The sequence below is a fragment of the Thermobia domestica genome, chromosome 2 (assembly GCF_964235325.1).
Source record: "Thermobia domestica chromosome 2, izTheDome1.hap1.1, whole genome shotgun sequence".
Lineage (NCBI taxonomy): Eukaryota > Metazoa > Arthropoda > Insecta > Zygentoma > Lepismatidae > Thermobia > Thermobia domestica.
Window position 1 is genome coordinate 195,922,477 of NC_137455.1, and position 19,497 is coordinate 195,941,973.

General features: G+C 35.4%; 1 protein-coding gene across 8 annotated transcripts in view; it reads right to left on the reverse strand.

The window, feature by feature from the left end:
• Window positions 1–19,497, reverse strand: part of LOC145678349 (uncharacterized) — an 86,068-nt gene that overhangs the window by 43,824 nt on the left and 22,747 nt on the right. For 3 of the 8 annotated variants that reach the window (XM_081748390.1, XM_081748391.1, XM_081748392.1), the window contains exon 2: window positions 9,393–9,875. The exons of 3 other annotated variants lie outside the window; for them this stretch is intronic. The gene's annotated coding sequence lies outside the window, so the exon portion shown is untranslated. Of the gene's footprint in view, window positions 1–7,847; window positions 8,028–9,392; window positions 9,876–11,605; window positions 11,629–19,497 lie in introns of those variants that run through there. 2 more of the 8 variants (XM_081748393.1, XM_081748394.1) reach the window with 2 other exon arrangements.

Below are 19,497 nucleotides of genomic sequence, written 5' to 3' on the forward strand. Positions count from 1 at the left end.
ACAACAAACCAACAAGCAAGAAAAGTGGGAAATATATTTCTAGCGTATTATTTTAATATTTGCCTCTGACATGCTTGGGATTATTGCTCAAGTTTACATGTAGGGTACTTAATTTAAGGCTGTACGATTTTTAGTATGTATTTTAACCGTATTAAAATAAGGCCAACAGTTCCATACAATTTGGCACATTTGCAACTTTGGCATCAAATAATCATCTACATGTTAATGATAGTTCCGAAAGTACACATCTCCTGGATACATACAATGCTACAGTTATTTAGTTGTAGTGTCATATTTGATGAATGGTGAAATCAGATTACAAACAATTAAGTTTACATTATACACTGCTGTACATAAAAACCAACGCAAAGACAGGCGCGTGTAAATAGAATAAACGGTACGCCAAATTTGTTACATGACTATACAGAAATGGTTAGTTTGAGAACTGTAGAACTCCTAACTTTCGTATATCAGTATTGAGTGATGCCTTCACGTACTGCAGTCAGGGATTGTATACATCGTGACATCGAATCAAACAGGCGTTAGATAAATTTTTAGCAACTCTGTTAGTAGGTGAGCCCAGAAGATGACAATATATGATGGAAGACAGTAACAAATCCAACCAATCATATCTACACTTGTTCAGTGAGCTATATGTTAGGTGACAGTGCAGGTCAGCCGTACCTGTCCTTCCTAAAATAAGCTTTGTACATTCCTGGATACATGTGGCCACTCACTATTCTTTTAAGTATGGTGCTCAGAACTGAGTGACGGAAGGATATGATTTCACTCTCTAAAATTTTCATATTGTAGCAGCCACTGGTAAGGTGCCCTCAATGCATAGCAGCTGAAACCACCTGTTTTACCGAACGGTACTACACAGCATCAACATCTACCATTTGGCCACTGTGACATTCAACAATACACATCAGCAGATTTTGCTCACCACGATAACATGTAACGTGTGTGCAGCCATCATTGTAGGACAGGCTTGAGGAAAATTCGTCAAAAAAAGATGACTGTTTGTCACTCAGCATGCCGGCGACAAGGTTCATGCGCCCACTGTAGCTTGAGAGGTTTAATGTTCTGTGAGAATGAAAGACGCAGAGGCTTGTGTGCTGCCATCCAAAGTTCAACAGACACCGTCGACACAGACACAAAACATACCCGTTTCCACACTCCAGCCGCCGTACTGTACTTCATTAATTACGGTATATAGTCCATTACGGACACGCGGACAAGATGCCTGTCACTCCGTGCTATGATCATACTGTCCACTGTCTAATCATTACTACATACTGCTCTTTTGTCCACTTCTTCCAAACGCACTTCACTGTTGTAACATCACTAGTTTCACGGTACTGCCTTTGCATAGACTGACCATGTAATCTTGTTCAAAGGCATGGTGACGCTTGTTCCATAGTTACGTTCACCTGTCCATACTTTGTTAGTTGAGTGCTATATAAACCACCCTTTAGTGATACTACTCTGATAATAAACCGAAGGTGCTGCTGGGCCCATGGACACATCATCCCACTGAACCCTAATCGTTATGCCATACAAACTTTGGGAGTTTGGATATATTTTTGTCACTCCCTCTTTCTTGGATTGATTGGCTTTCAGCAGCGAAGCTATGTGAGACGTGAACATACAGCTCAACGTGAAATCCGAACAAAATGAGATCCAGCCGGGACATTCCCTCTTTACATTATAACTTTTACAAAGAGCAGTGTACACGCTGATTTAAAGAAATGAATTAATTCATACTATTAAATAATTAGATAAATTTAACTGTAAATACGTCGTCTTAAATTTGTCCTATAAAGTTTCAACAGTAACGCCATTTTTCAGTAGGTTAGAGTTAGTTTTCGAAAACTATAACTATCTAATGTGCGTAATAACATTGGTAATCAATTAAAGATTCAAGAATAGTAACCTTTCAAAGCAAATACTGTTTATTCTTCAAAATTACTGATGTTGAATACGGCTTCCTGATATACTCACTCAAGCAGCTGGTATTTACTCTCTCAGATGAATTATTATTTAATTATTTTCAAACTTTAAGACAACTCATAATTCTATTACTTTCAAATTGAACTTGGCAATTTCGAACTTAAAGTAAAAGTCCATCATTATCAACGTCAGTTTGAAAATTAACTTAATTGTAAATTGATTTTAATAAAAATTTGTTGTCAATACAAAATAAATAGTACTAACTTTCAAAGATTATTGTTCTCTTCTTGCAATAGTTCTGGACCTTCAATTAAGGATGTGTACGTTCAAAATATTAGTGAATAGTTTAGAGGCAACAAAGAACATAAAAAATGTTGAAAGTAAATCAGGTATTATCTGCACAATAATACTGAATGAACTAGTAAACTTTGGAGCACAGTAAAGAGGATCACGCACTATTAGTTTTAATTTTGTCCGGTAAATGCCAACCGTTGGAGGACTGCTACGATATAACTTCTATTGGAGTTCAAAAACAAATTTAAAAAATTGCTTTCGTTATCTTATGGAGTAACGGACAGGCGTACGTCGCCGGTACTCGTTAATTAACGGATTGACTCCATTAACAAAGTCAGCCAAAACAATTTCTCTATCTATTACAAAAACAAAATTTCCTTTCGTTCAAGAGTTACCGTGTGGCGTAACGGACGGACGTGTCATCGTTACTCCCGACGATGTTAACAGATTGACTTCGTTAACAAACTCAGCTGAAACAATTGCTCTAGCTACCTATTGTAAACAACAGAATTCAAAAATTCGTTTTCGTTCAACAGTTATTGCGTGGAGAAATGGACACGCGTAAATCCCCGTTATCAGTTAAGATGTTACATTAACGAATTCGACCGAGATAATCGCTCTAGCTATTTATTGATAAAAAAAAAGCTCTCGTTCAAGTTATCGAATAACGAAGAGACGTAGGTCATTGTTATTCGTTAAGATGTTAACGGATTGACTGCATTAACGAACCCAGCATAGATAATTGTTCTATCTATCTATTAGAAAACACAGAATTAAAAAAAGTTCGCACCCGATCAGGAGTTATCGTGCGTAGTAACGGACGAGCTAACAACACAATCTCGTAAGTCTTACTCCGCGATCCTAATAATTGTGTAAAGATCTTTCAGATAGTGTAGAAATTTGAGTGTACAGCCATTATATGTCACAAACTGCGCACCTAAGTTTGTTTTGTAAGAAAAGCATTAGGTATAGCTATTAGTTCATTTTTATAGCATTTTGTAAATTAAAGCTGAAGAAGACAAGCGTTACTGTCGAAATCGCATAGGACAAATTACCGGTAAGTTTGTCTAATTACTAAACACTTTACATAAATTAATATAATTCAAAACGATTAAATGTAACTTATTTTAACTCACTAGAAGGGAAAATTTTAATTATACTACCATTGTACTCAAAACTTAATTCATCAACTGGTGATTATGCAATATTAAGATCGTCTTGCTTTAACAGCTTCTGGTGTTTACAAGAAAAAAAGTTCGGTATAATAGTACTTACCAGGCCCGTACCCACAGGGGTCTAGGGAGGCCGGGTCCCCTCTAAATTTTTCAGGGTAGGCTTGCAAATGAACTATAATATGGTTGGATCGGGTCCCCTTAAATTTTTGGGCTGGCTATCGGCCTGGTGCTTACTACCAACTACCGGTATGCAACGTTAATTCTTACTATCTACTACTACGTTTGATTCTTTATACTATATGAATAATAGAACTATTTCTTTATCGCGGGGGCCGCGGTGGCTCAGTGGTAGAGCATTTACCTCTGGTGCTTGGGGTCCCGGGTTCGATCCCAGCCCCCGCCAAGTGAACTTTGTGGTGGACAAACACCGTGTGCGTGGGTTTTCTCGGTATTCTCCCACTCTCTTCATTCCACCATTTCATTCATTACTCATCATCACCGTCTCCTTTAGCCTAACCGGCATAATCGTGGGACGTAAAACTCAAAGACTGCATTTTTTTTATCGCGTTTACAAGATGAATAATTACGTACTTTCGTGTACACCAATACTCATTAATATCTTTCAAAGCACGATTGAAAGCATCATAACTATTTCCATAAAGAATAAGGACAATAACAACTGAGAGTTTTCTAGCTCATAAAAACATCTAGTGACCAAAGTGCATATTCAACTTTATCGCGGGTATGTAATCAGCACTTAAATTTACATTTCGATCCTTTTTCAAGCTTTTTTCTTTTTGACTTACAGTCTACTACTGCTTGATTTCAGTAGCTCCTCAAATGGCTCTTGATGCTGTATCAATACCCAAAATTCTATATGCCACTAAGAAATCAACCCGGAATTCATAAGATAAAGGCACATGTGCTAAACATGCATAAGAATAACGTACAAATATCGACAGTAGCTTCGAGGTACTAATGTGTGCAAAGGTAGAATGCACATCTTGGTGACAACTTAATTTCTACGTGTACTATTTTACACTAATTTAAACAAATATCATTTTAGAAAAAGAAAAGCACCAGAATCTACGAAGTACACATTAGAATTCAGTATAACTGCCACATTTTGTGTACTGTTTTCTTCTATGGTCCCCAGCAAAAGTGTACACCTCCCATCTATACACACCTTTATCAATAATCCTGGAACAGATTATTAAAGATAGGTTCGTTTTTATGTAGTTTTCTGTAAGTTACCGAAAAACCATATATAGAAAATGAGTATTTGGAGAGAAGTTACTAATAAAGAACAAGAATCCGTTATTCACTGGAAAGTCTATTTCGGTATTATTTATTGTGACTGCTACTACATCACATCTTTACTGTTTATTATTCTTTAGGGTTTTAAGGAGAATGTTCCGTGATCGTTTGAAAATAACCGTGTATGTTTACTGTGCATACGGTTGGAAATACACACACACACGGTAGATAACTGGCATCCTTCAGCTTTTTTCCTTGTATTGGAAGCAGTGTTATACTGCTGAAATTTACAATACCTAGGCCTCTATAGAATAAATCTAATGTAATTTACTTCGCCACTGTGCTATTACACCTTGCACCAAAATAATACACCTATGAACATGTTCTAATTAACTTCAATTAACGTTTTATTACGTAGAGCAAAACTATCCAAGTGTACATTGAAATAACTGCCCTGCAAACATATATATTCTAATGCAGTTATTTCATGATGACGCTTATATTTTGTAAGTCTATAAAATTGGGAATGATTAAGCGTGATCCCGGAACATTAGCTAACATCCGAAACAAAGTCACTTTAATTTGTTTTGAATTTTCGCACACATCAATGGAGTTGACAAATTGTATAAATTACTTTCGCCTTAGCATGTAGAAATAGATTACTGTAAGCTAAACATGTTAATATGGCATTATAGTTACATAAAAGGTCCATGTCCCAAAAAAGTAGATGATATTGTTTAACCCTCGAGTAGTCGCGCCGCGGTCAAAAGCACCGCAGGGAAATTATTTTCGATCGTGTGTCCATTCTGTTTGTCCGACAGACTTCTCCGTCTAGCTAATCTTTCTCCTCACCTTCCCGAACATTCCTGCTTAATCACTCCGTTATCCGTTGTTTAGTTTAACTACTAGTGATTGTTTAGTGATTCTGCGGTGCTTTCCACCGCGCGCGACTAACCGTGTAATGTTTTTTCTCAGTGTTTCGCTCTGCACGTGACCTTTGCTTTGGAGATGTTTTAAGCTTTATCAACATAAATATTATTTTAATGGACGGAAGAGAAGTCGACAGAGTTAACAAACTGACACCAAGTATGAAAAAAGAGAAAATTGGAAATGAACAGCTTAAAATACGGAGGGAAATGTTAGGAATGGACTATTTGGATAAATCAGCCGAGATGATCTCCTATAAGCTTTGTCTGAGGAAGATCATAACAAATATATATAAGTGAGTGAACACGAAAGGTGAAGTGAGAAGTCTGCGAGCGAATCTGAAGATCTTAAACCCAGAAATGACCAGCGATTCCCCGAATGTAGTCAGAGCAGGAGAAGACGAAATAAGCGACGACGAAGTGTAGAACAGTGTAAATTTGAAGATAACCTAAAATAATTCAATGTAGTGCTGTATAGGTGAAGTTTCAAAATAACAGGACCGTAATATAATTCAATGCAAATTTGATTTGATTTCAATTTAGCGCCCTTTTCAGCATCAAGGCTATGTAAGACGTGGACCTACTGCTTAACGAAGGATCCGAATCCCATGAGGTCCCACCGGGAATCGAAGCCGGAAGTCCCACGCCAAAGGCGTATATGCTAACCGCTTAGCTACGAGTGAGCTCTAATTCAATGTAAAATGCGCTGTGAAGCTTTGTTTTAGTGTTATGTTTATATAGTATATTTTAACTAATTTACTATTGCATTTCTAATTTTAGATAAACCAGAGTTGACAAAAACAAAAGATCGTCAACAGATTTAGAGTTTTCAATAAAACCAGTGCGTAGCTATCTATCTAATGAAATATGTAACGAAAAAAACATGTTATTCCAAATGAGAAATAAAAAAGGACATGTCTAATTGTAGGTTTCTCTAATAGTTATTACTGTAAAACTTATTATAATAATAAAAATGTTATTCTCTCTTAATCAGAAAATATACAAAATTCCGTTTCTAATACAAGAAAAATGTTTAAAATGATATTTGCAACACATTATGTTCGTGCGGTCCTTTAGACCGCGCGCGACTACTCGCGTTACTTTTTCAGCGCGACTTCTCGAGGGTTAAGGAGATGCATATCACGTTTACACCACTGCATATGACTAGCCTCTATTTTAAACACATTTACATCTAAAACTACCTTTTTTTTATACGGAATAGTTTTTTTTAAGCTGAGTGGTCAAAAGTTTTCACTAAAATTTAATACAAGATAGACAGTACTGACCAAAGAAAATGGAAGGGGAAAATATGCATTTTTCTGTGCTAAAACTTGTAGGTTCTAATTTGCAACACGGCAACACAAATTTGAAGATTTTACGGATATAATATATGACTTCAATAAACATTTAAGACCGTGTTTACGACATTCGTTTAAAGTAAAGTAAGAACCTGGTAATTCTATAACATAATGTAAGGGTAGGCCTAACTACTATGCAATCCGCCATAATGCAATAACTGCATATGTTACTCACTACAATACACATACTGTAAACTTACTAAATATTCCAATTAACAGCCGACTATGAATAACGACCGTTCCTCCTACGCCTGCAATATCTTAACTGTCTATATTACTCTGCTACCTTCACACTCTCAGGCTACAACACTACCTAATAAGCCAAGAAATTTATTTCCTGGGGCAAGAATACCTACTACAAATGTTAATGCATCAATGGAATAAGATTGGGGTTAAGTACCGTAGAGTAGGCCCAGAATGTGGAACCGAACCGACCCTAACCTAATCTAATCTAATCTAATCTAATCTGAACTCGATCTTTGTGCTGCAGAGTAGGTTTAGTATTTTAAGGTTTAAGTTAGCTTACGGTAGCCTAGTTTAGGTTCAATATTCTTTGACCTATTCAGTGGCACTTAACCCTTAAACCAAACTAACTTACCCTATCGTAATTAACACACTGGACCTAATTTGCACCACAAAGACCTAAGATTGTTTTTAAAGACATCAGAACACGATTTATTTATTTACACACACACATACGATTACTTTCATTATGTTACCATATTCTTAATCTACGCACTGGATATATACATAAGCCTATATACTATCTTGCAAAACTTTTACACTTGTAACCCAGGCGTGGAACAGGGAGTAAGAATAAACTCTTTAATTTACTTTAATATTTGCTTTTGTACTCTAACATAACCATTTCATTTTCTACTTACATTTACTTATATTTCATTTAAACTATATACTCCACGTGCACCCACAGATGCATGAGTTTCAGAATATACTTAAGAAATTATGATACTACTTTTTAGGCCTGTATATACATGTATAATCTGTTTGTCATTAGTTGCTGTTATGCACTTGAATTACAAAACACATACACTGCACAGAGGCAAACAAAACACTGTCTAATGACGACTCTAATCAAAAGCTGTATAGTACTTGTACTTGATGTAAATTTCAGATGTCGATTTCAAAATGTGTGTATAGAAATATAACTGTAAACACGCGTATTTATTAATAATAAAACTACATTGTTAGGTTTTTCTTTCTAAAATCTCTCCATCATATATCGAGTACTACATGAATCATAATGTGCATCCTCTGTATGATTATATGCACTTAGTTCTGAAATACACTTATTTTAACAAACAAATAAGTACACAGTATACCTTATCAAGAATAAAGAAACCACTGCCTGTTCTTTAAATATTAGGATGAATTGTTGATCTGGTTTATGTACAAAGCAAACATTGTACCGGTAGCAAATGACCAATACAAAGTCAGAACATTCTTATCACTAGTAGATGTTAGTGATTTTAATATAAAAACTAAACCTACCGCTTAGAAGGTAGGTTTAGGGTTTTTATATTAAAACACTATAATTTAAAAAGGAATAACACCTATTTTTATTTCTTCATAAAAACTGCACCAAAATTGTAACAAATCATGTAATCGTGTTCTATGCACCTCAAAATTAAGGGAAAAATATAACTAGTCATGCATTTACGTAGTCACACTTAAAAGATATTTTTACTGACTCCACATACAGTATTCAGTAATAGACACGAACATCGGTAACACTATACTGAGATATTAAGTATCGTCGTATGTCATCAATGAATCTGTGTGTATGCACCAACAAATCAATGAAATAAAAAATGTATAATAAAAGCTGCAATAATTTCGATATCTGTTGTTATTTATCTACTTGGGTGTGTGATGTGTAGGAAATATTTTTTTATTTATTTAAATTTACAGTACCCGATGTACTGCTCATATGTCCAATAGCAAATAAACAACTACTTTAATAATTTTGTCTAGTTTTTAAGAACTGAGAAACAATTCCAGTTGAATATTCCCTAATAATTCGGAGGAAAATTATGATATAAACAAAATCTCAGTTCTGCGATTTTGTTAATAATCATCATCACCATTGGTTAAAGTGTAAGGAAACGTAATGAGCGTCGCTGTTGATTGCTCTGTTAATACTCATCTAACGCTTTCAACTAGATTATCTTTCTAGAATCGTTTGTAAGTTTCCGTGGGGTACCATCCAAATAATCGTGGATTAACCTCGGAATTAAAACGATATTATTCTTTTCGATTTCTTTCTTCCAAGTTTTGTACTATACCAACGTCATAATCCTAGTATTTTATGAATTCATTTGGATATTCACATCCAAGGTAACTTGCAGTTTTGTATGCCAGCTGAACTTACAATAATTTAAAATATGAAAATTAAAAAAATCAATACTTACTGATATTACTGTTCTATCCGCATACTTATTCCTCTTCGTTTAGTATTCATCACACACTAATAAATGTCACAGAACAGTTTCACTTAGTGCCACAAACACAAGGAATTATATACACACGTGCGCACTATACACTTACATCACCAACTATTAAAAGGGATGTCATTTCAAATTTCTACTATTATTTTGATATCTTGGCACACAATACTTTTTCAATACATTCACAATATATCAATGAATTTATAATATGAAACTATAGGCAAAGCAAAGTGCTGCCAATTTATTTACATATTTTATTTTCTAAGTGTTATGCAACACTTCTTATATTTCGGCAACCAGCTCTCCAATATACTCGGTTTTTAACACTTATCTGCAGACTGATTAGAAGTAATGTAGCTTGAACTTGTTATATTCACAGTATTTTAAAATATTTCTTCTTCACCAAGAGATATACTCAGTATTGATAAAAATTCATGAAGACTTTCCCTATATATAAAAAAGAAAAAACTGCTAAGTGTTATTTACAATATATTTATACAAATTATTTGTTATTAAATATAAATTAATTTCTTCTTGAATGTGAATTCAAGATGAGAGTTTTTAATCTTTATTTTGCATTCTGTAATCCTTCTTGGAAAAGAAAAAAGAAACATCTTATGAGAAATATACCCCAAGAATCTTCAAGATGATCAATGATGAACGAAACGAAACAATATGTAAAGAAAATTTATTTGGATAAACAACTCGATATGAAACTCAAAAAATATTTACTTACTAATGGCTATATTTACAATAGCCATTAGTAAAAACTTGTATGTATAAAAAAATGTGAAAAGTACTATAGTGTAAATAACAGACAGAATTCAACGTTACCTAATAATTTGTCTAAACGCAATGTAGATTGAGTTGAGTTGATTTTGAGTTAACGTTCCTTTCAGAAGCGAGGCGATATGAGACGAAACATGCTGATTAACGTGGAATCTGAACCACATGAGTTCCCGCCGGGAATCGAACCTAGGTCTCCCACGCCAAATGCGCATACGCTAAAAACGCAATATAGATATCCTGGTAATTATATGAGAAATGAATTCCAGTTGATATCCTAAGTTCAAACTAAAATCAGTTACTTAATAAGCAAACTTGCAGCAAACACAACACGTAACCAAGACAAAATGATATTAGTTTAAGTTCAGCGTAACTCTTCAGCGCCGAGGCTATATAAGAAGTGTAATTCAAAGTATCGGAATGCGTTCAGTGTTTTCAGTAATATCTATCGAAAAAAATCGAACTCTGCGCATCGAAGGCGGGCGCTAGCCACTAGATCAGGCAAGGAGGACTATCAGTGTAAGTGTCAATGTCTTTCTCGATAACATTATTAAAAATAACTATTGCAGCTTAATACTTAATCCAATTAAGCTTCAGTACAGGAAACATTGTTATTTATTTTTAGCAACGTATTCATGTAAGCAATTTTTATATGGCTTGTAAGTTTACATTGTTTTTGAAAATGGTTATAATTTTATGGATTATCTTTGTTTTCTTAACATTATAACTGACTATGTAGTTTACTTTTGTACACTTTCATAAATTATTTTAAAGAAAATAAAAGTACTTTCCTTTTTAGGGGCACTGTGGCTCAGAGGTAGAGGGCGTACCTGTGGTGCGTGGTGTCCCTGGTTCGACCCCGGTCAACTAATTTTGTGTTGGACAGCATCGTTGTCCGGGATTTTCTAGTGGTATCATCGTTTTCTCCCACATTTTCATTTCACCAATTCTTCCATCATCATTCACTTGCTTTACTCATCCGTCTCCCTTAGCCTAAAGGGCATAATTTTGGGACATTAAACTGAAAGATTTCATTTCATTCCATTACTTTCCTTTCTAATGTACACACCAAACTAGAATCTATTTAAATATAAATATCAGAAAGCACTATGATTTTCAACAGTAGATGTGATTAAATATCTTTCCGGATTCTGAAAATAATATAGAGTGTACACAAAATCTGACACATTTTAACTGGTAATGAGTTAGAACTAACGAAGATACAAAGAGAGTGATACAGGGTGTCCACACAATTTGGCGAAAAAAATCTCTGGCTTTTCCCTGACTTTCCATGACCAAAGTTCCAGATTTTCCTGACTACCGAATAATTTAAGAATACAGAAAAGAGAGACAAACTCGAGCCTCACAGAGGAAAACATTATGTAACATACCTCTGCAGGTGCAGTTGTTAAATGAAACCCATTTAACAACTTGTTTTCATCCTTTCTAGCATACTCGTCTTCTCATTGATCTGAATATCCTCTTGTTGTCTTCGCAGTTTAATTTTCTTGTCTTCTTCCTCCTGCTTCTTCAGTTGTTGCTAAATTTTCCGTTTCTCTCCCCTCTTCTTATCTCCAGCATTACTTTCTCTTTTCTTTTTCAAATGCACCTGATATTGTCTCCTTGAACTTCTCACTAAATTTATCTTACCTCTTGTAATTGTTAATCCTGACGATTCACTCATTCTTATCACAGAATCATAAATGATCCGTTGAGCCACCAGAGATTACTCTTGTAAGTTCTCAACAATGAGAGTTTTGTTTATTAAAAAAACACTTTCAACAAATGCGTTTCCACGAGAGAAGATAAAACAGCTTCAGACCATAAGACAACAAAGCCCCTTTCATTTCCTAAGAGTAAGTAACTAAGGATATAAAAGAAAAATCAAGGCCAATACTATCTCTGGCCTTGGCTATGAAATCATTGAAGTGTTCCTTAAATCCTTCAGTCTGAGCTTTCACTGTGAGCAGGAAATACTGTTTCTTCGCGTTTTCAGCTACTTGTCCAGAAATCCTCTTGGCACCACACAATTCTTCTAGAACAGCGTCTATTCTTTAACCCTCGGGCTAGGCTGTTACAAAATGACTTTAGGATTAAACATGATAATCCTCGAGCAAGATGCAATTTCAAAGGGCTCCTTTCTTACAGCTTCTTTATCGTACTTACAAGAAATTCACGAAATTCACTTTTAAATTAGAACTTCTCCTTTTCAAAACAACGCGTTTCCTTTATTAACTTCCTGGCACTATACCCAATGTCTACCTGCTGGACTGGAATTAGAGTACTGATATCTGTAAGATCTAAAGTCAAAAGTTTATAAGCAGTACTTACTTCAGTGAGCTTTTGTTGCTTTACAAATCTCACTATGAGATTTTTTACAACTTCTTCAAGTGATGTGAATAGGAAAGAACCTAGAGGTTTCTGACTTTGGAATCTCTTCAAAAAAGGTTCAACCTCTGCAATCATGCTTTTAAATGCAGCCAATCTTACTTTTGAAAGAGGATCCTTTACCGCTTCCAAGATATACTGATAACTCCTATTACTTGGTACACTTACTCCAGTAATGAACTTTTGAATATGATTCCATATTTTCAATACTTGATCAATGTAGGGTCCATTTTCAAGCCACCGGACGCAAGTGAACTTGAAAGGAAAATCTAAACTACCAGTTACTTCCGTGCATTTTGCCCGGCATGCTGTATGTCTTTAAAAAATCATACATGGATTCTTTAGTACTTGAGTACTTGAATGATATCCCAATTTGTTTTTTGATAACCTGTTTTATGGCACCATTAACCGTATGTAGTCCACAGACACCAACATCTAGAAGTAACTTTCCATCTAGATTGTCAACTGTCAGTTTGTACTAAAGTTTCCTTAGAAAACTTAGGTTTACATTAGGGCCATTCATTGAAGCCTACAACCTTTCTCTGTCTACTTTCTAAAGGCAGAGAAAGACTTTCAGTGAATGTTTCCAACAGATGATCTGCAGTTGATTGACCTAAGAAAACGCTGTTCCCATAATGGGTAGAAACCCTAACAAATTACCATATCCACCTGACCACGTTGCACAAACTTATTTAAAGATTCATCATAGCACACCACATAGTCACAGCAATTCTTCAAGTCTTCCTCAAGCATTTTCGAAAGTAAAGGGCTAACACATGGTTCATGACATAAGATGCTGTAGTTTTATTAAATGAGAAGTTCTGAGCAATTTTACTGTCACGAAACACCCTCCTAAAGGCTGAAGAACTTTTATCACATGAATTCAAAACCATATGTCCAAGGACAACTTCCACTCCTCATATAATCGCTGCTGATGTGACATTATCATTCACGGTGAATGCCTGTACATGTGTTTGTTGCAATACTGGAACAGGTTTAAAAATACATTCTGACAGCAAAGTCGTTGAGCTTCCAGTACATTAACTTGTTGATGGTGAAGGAACAGAAATCACATACTTTCTTGTAAAATGAAATCCTGGCTGTGAGGATTTAAGTGCCACATTCTTCTGGTGTTTTGGGCCTTTTGCATGAGATACAACAGCAATTTTCTAAATGTTGCTTAGTTTAAAAGACTTAAATATGAAGAAGATAGATCCCCAGGAACTACATCCAACCATTCGGCAAATTCTGGATACAGTTTAGCATCTACCCACTGTTTACTGAATATACACTGCTTAGCCATATAAAGCCCTGGTTGTTCTCTAAATCTGGAAAATAAAATAACGAATTTTAAAATTAACAGAAATTAATTACATGGGGTATTTTTAATTATTCGACGTTATACAACACATATTGGAAGAACCTTAAAAAAGTACCCTCTCAATCTCACAACCTGCCTTTTCACTACTACCTATTATTAAATTAACAATGCATGTACCGCGATATTCTATACACAATACACTTTTAATAATGTACTGGATACAAAAGCAAATATGCCAGGACGAAGTTAGATGTGTTTACTTAGAAAATTAGTTTCAACAACTATTTCAGAAACAATGTCTCCCTCAATATCATCACTGGGAACACCACTTTAACAGTAAAAAAAAATAACACTTACTACAGTATTTCACAAATTCAATAATTGAACAATGGATCTAAATCGGTTTTTCCCTGACTTTCCTTGATACATTTTTACTTCCTTAACTTTTCCCTGATTTTCCAGAATATGGGCACCCTGTGATAAAAGTGATTCGAGAAAGCTAAACAGTTTTATGACTTATCAGTACACTTGTACATGTGCTCCTTTCGCTGCAAAATGTCAAAACGATAATTCAGTTCTTCCCACGTAGCTTCACCATGCTGTCATCCACAGTGGTTATCGTGTTCGTTATTCTGACTTTCGGTTCATCAATATTCATCACTCTTGTCTTATAAACAATCTCTTTCACATATCTCCAGAGAAAAATATCGGGTGGTCTCGGGGCTCCGGAATCGGAACACTGCATCATATCTATCTTTCCGGAAAACGTCCATTCAGAGCACGATGAACAATGATACTTAAGTAAGATGGTGTTCCGTCCTGTTGAAGAATAATGTTGTGCTGAAGGTCTTCGATTCGTGGGAATACAAAACTTTCCAACATGTCTAAACAGTTAACAACTGGAGTATCGATTGCACGAAAAAGAAAGGACTAATGAAGCAATCGTGCAAACACTACGACACACGTTGACTTTCATTTCACGATAGACAGGCGGATTCTTGGATCCCGAAATGAGCACACTATGTCGATTCATTCTATCTGAAATACGGAAAACCAGCCTTGTCGGAGAATATTATGCGTTTAAGAAATGCCTCCTTTTCCTCTATTCTCCGTATCAGTCAGCTGCAAAGTCAGTCCATAATCTCGTTAAGGGCTTGCACAAGCTGAGTCTCATATGGATAACGCCCTAGTTTTTCCGTAGAATTTTGTGAACTGTCGAAAGAGGAATATCCAATTCCCATGCTCTTATTCACACGGATTTCCTAGGACTGTATAAGAATGCTTGTGAGACACATTCATTTAACATCACTGATTATTTTTTTGACGCCCCGAACACTTCAAATCCAAGGGGTTTTAAGTGAAGGATCTTTTCTAGAAGGAAGATTTTTATAGTAACGTGTTCGGGAGTTTCTCTGTTATTGTGTCACCAATTCTGTTTCCAAATACCAGCACATAGCTTGAACTTTCTTCTGTAGAGTCGCCATTTTCTTCACTTAAGGTAAATTTTCCTTGCAAGCTCTGTCTAATGGACTCACTTGTGACCTAGAAACGAAGAAAACTCTTTTTTTAGTTTATCTATTAGTTTCTTTGTATTTTCATTAATTCTGATTTATTAATAATTAAAATGTTTCAGAGACTTCGTGCACACGCTGTATATTAACTACTTCTTATATTCAAAATTCAAGAAACTCTCTCGTGACTATTCGGTTAGCGTACGAACCTTCGGTGTGGGAGATCCGGGTTCAATCCCCGGTGGAAGTTCACGTGGTTTAGATTCAACGTTAAGTTGTAAGTCCACGTCTTATATAGTTGAATGGGACACTAACTTCAAATCAACCAAGAAGTGAAAGAGTGCTGCACTGGATCGGGAATCAAAACCAAGTCTCACGCTTACCAAGCCGGTGCGCTAACCATCACGCTTCTCAGCCCGCTCCCTGAACAGCTACAGAACTTTCTTTCTTTAGATAAATTGTATCCAACTCCTATCGTGCTTAGACACCCCAGTGTCTATATTAATGAACAGTTAAGACGGCTGAATTCGACATTATACGAGAAAGTAGGACGGGATCAACCGTAAATTAAAAAGAAGACGAAGAATGGATATTGTGCAGTGAGAAATTGTAAGTTATATTTTGCAATTGGATAGTTATATTTTCTTACGTGTGAAAGAAGAATAGAATAAGGTAGGATGTAGTTCGAAATAACACTAACATCGTGTGCGTAGGTTTTCGTGGTGTTCTTCGTTTCCTCCCACTCGCTTTATTTCACCATTATCATCCATCTTATTGTCACCGTCTCCCTTAACTTCGGATCATAACTGTGAGAAGTTAAATAATAATAATAATAAAAAAATCATGTTACCACTACAATATGACTCAAAAGTTTCTAGTACTTTAAAACGGTCCATAAACAGGGTTTACCCAGATTTTACGAACTACTACTTCCCTTACTTTCTATTATACTTTCTAATGAAGTCTTCACTATTCTTATTCAGCCCCTCACTACTAATTTTTTAATAGAACTCAAAAGTTCTATATTACATTATTATATTCTTACATGTTTAAAATCGTTGATGAGTATTGGACAAATACTATTTGAATAAAGGAAGAAACACATGGAAACAGTTGCACATTAAAAAGAAGTTTTTATTTCTTTTAGCACGCAAAACAATGCACATTTTCATATATTATTTGCATTATTCTCCAAGCACTTAATTTTTAATTTAATTAACACTTACTTTCATATTTCTCTGATCTTGCAACTGTAATTTAAGTTGATCTTCTCAGAAATGCTTTGTCTATATATATATATACATATATATATAAATTCTTTCAAGAATTTTTCATAACGTGTCACAGTAGATCTTTATATCCCTTCATTTTCTTTTCTTTTCAATATAAATATTGCTTATCCCCATTCCTTTTAATATTAATACTGGTTATGTTTATCTAAAATTAACACGAAATCATATAGCGTTGATGATTTTTATAGAGAAACTACTCTCACTTGTAACGTTGCTGTAGGTATATACAGGCCCGTATTTATATATTGTGCGCTAAATAATTTACCGCTCTTCGAAAGAGACCAATTTTAGAGTTGAATTCATAGTTTTCGAGGTCGCTGAGTTTAACGGCATCAGTTTTGATTATGTTCAAGTTCATCCTCACTCCTTTGGGATGTGGGAGAGGATGACTTTTTAAAAATAATCAGATAAGCTAGCTAATTAGTAACTACTGTAATTAGAGCGAATTAAACACATGAACATATTTTCTCGCGCTTGCGCGGGACTCTGCTGGTTGCTAGTTTTAAATATTACTTTACTGTGAATCTTTAAAAAAAATCCTGAGTGCCGTGGTGGCTCAGTGGTAGAGCGTTCACCTCTGGTACATGGTGTCCTTGGTTTGATCCCAGCTCGCGCCGTGAGCTTTGTGGTGGACAAACACCATGTACATGGGTTTTCTGGGGATTCTTCCGTTTCCTACCACTTTCTTCATTTCACCATTTCATTCATCCTCATCACCGTCTCCTTTAGCCTTGCCGGCGTAATCGTGAGACGTAAAACTTAAATATTTCATTTCATTAAAAAAAAATCCAAAATTTTGCCGCCCCTAAATTCTGCCCCTCTGTGATCGAGCACAGAATAGCACTTACGTAAATACGGGCCTGAGTATATACTAGGCAAAATTTCATTACGCTCTGACGCTCAATATATTTCGAGTTATTCAACTAAATAAATGCACAGAATTTACTAACCTATTAACGTTTGCTTTACTTTTATTATTTTTATTAATATTATTATCAGACAAAGTATTTTTTGATTCATCTATAGCACTTTAATCTTGATGTTTGATATTTTGTGCAACATCATTTTTTATCTTGTTCGCACTATACAAAAATTTCAAGCAAGCCCTTGACTTTTTTTTTTTTTTCAATTCTGGGTTCTGTATTATAATAAATTGATCAAATGCAGTTATAAGCAGATAAATCGTAAGTCGAAAATTTCAAACAAGTCATGATCAACACCTTATTACCCCTTAATGTAACTTGTAACCTGTATTCATATTCCCTGTGGTTACCTCCTGATCGGGAAATCATTTGAATTTCTATTACATACGATGTTATATTTGTTGCGTAATTTAAGCATCCAATTTAAGGTATGTTACTAACAACAGTAAATAAAGATTCTTATAAATTAAACTTCCAAGACACAAAAAAATCTACGAACGGTTTCGAGGCACTGCTCACCTCTTCCTTAGCGCATTATTTCCTTACTGTAATATGTTCAGAAAGAAGTTGATTTAGATTGAAGTTACGGAAAATCAGTGCACAGTATCATATGCATAAGAAAATGAAGTGTATATTGATTTTCAATCATTTGAGTGACATAATATATATGAGGTTCAAGAGAAAGTTTTTAGGGCACAGAAGGAAAGTAACATGAGCTCACAGTTCAATGCAAGATCGTAATAAGGCGAAGGATTTGGTTATGAAGAACCTACCGCAGTTCTGATTTTCAATTGTTCATCTTCCTGAAATACTGGATTCTAGAACGGAGAGTAAGAAAAAATTGAATTCTACAAAACAGCAACAAGTTGGTTCATATTTGCTGATGGATGCACTGCTTTTGTTCACAAATCTTAAATACACAGCAAATACTTCTTGATTGGATTGGATTAGAGTTTAGTGTTCCTTTCAGCAGCGAAGCAATAAAGAGACATGGAACTTAACGGGGAATCCGAACCACATGGGTTCCGCAGGGAATCAAATACTTTTTGAGTATATATAAACGTTTAAAGTTCGAAAAAAATCTGCTAAAGCGGCCTGGGAGCTATAAGTTAGGTACAACCCCAGCATTTGCTTGGTGTGAATGAGGAATTCAGGGTGGCTGGCCTGAAAAAGCGTTTTACACTTTTTCGATCGAGTGCCCCCACCGGGAATCGAACCTGGGACCGCTCAAACCAAAGGCGAGAGCGTTAGCGACTACGCTACGCGGGGGAATTTAACAGAGGAATACCACAACGAAATCATACAAGGAATATTGTGCTTTTACTGGACGCATTAAGAAGCATTTATAGTTCAATCCACTACACCACAATAAGGAGCCAATAGCGTATTATTTGACAGAAAACTACCCAAACTGAATGTATATCCAGTATTCGTAACACCTTCCTGTTCTTTCGAGTGAGTCCATGTGCACTCCATGAACACACTCCTTGTTTGTTTAGAATTTAAGGAGTTTTTGTGCATTGAGGCTACGTGAGAATGGGACTCAGAACTTTACAGAGGATATAAAAAAAAATGTGCTCCAACTGGAGATCGAACCCGGGTCTCCCGCAGCAAGGGCAAAAACATTAAGCACTCAGTTACTAGGGATCGACTACATACTGTCAAGATCTTTAACTTATGTGATGGGAAAATCGTAGCGATCATATCGTCCCTCATCTTCTCTATCCCATTCTACTATTCAAAGTTCTTTCCTATTCTTCTTCTTATATATGCTATGTTCTGTAAGGAATGCATACACAAAGTGACAACATTGTCATATTTTTCTTTGTATGTATGGACGAGAACTAG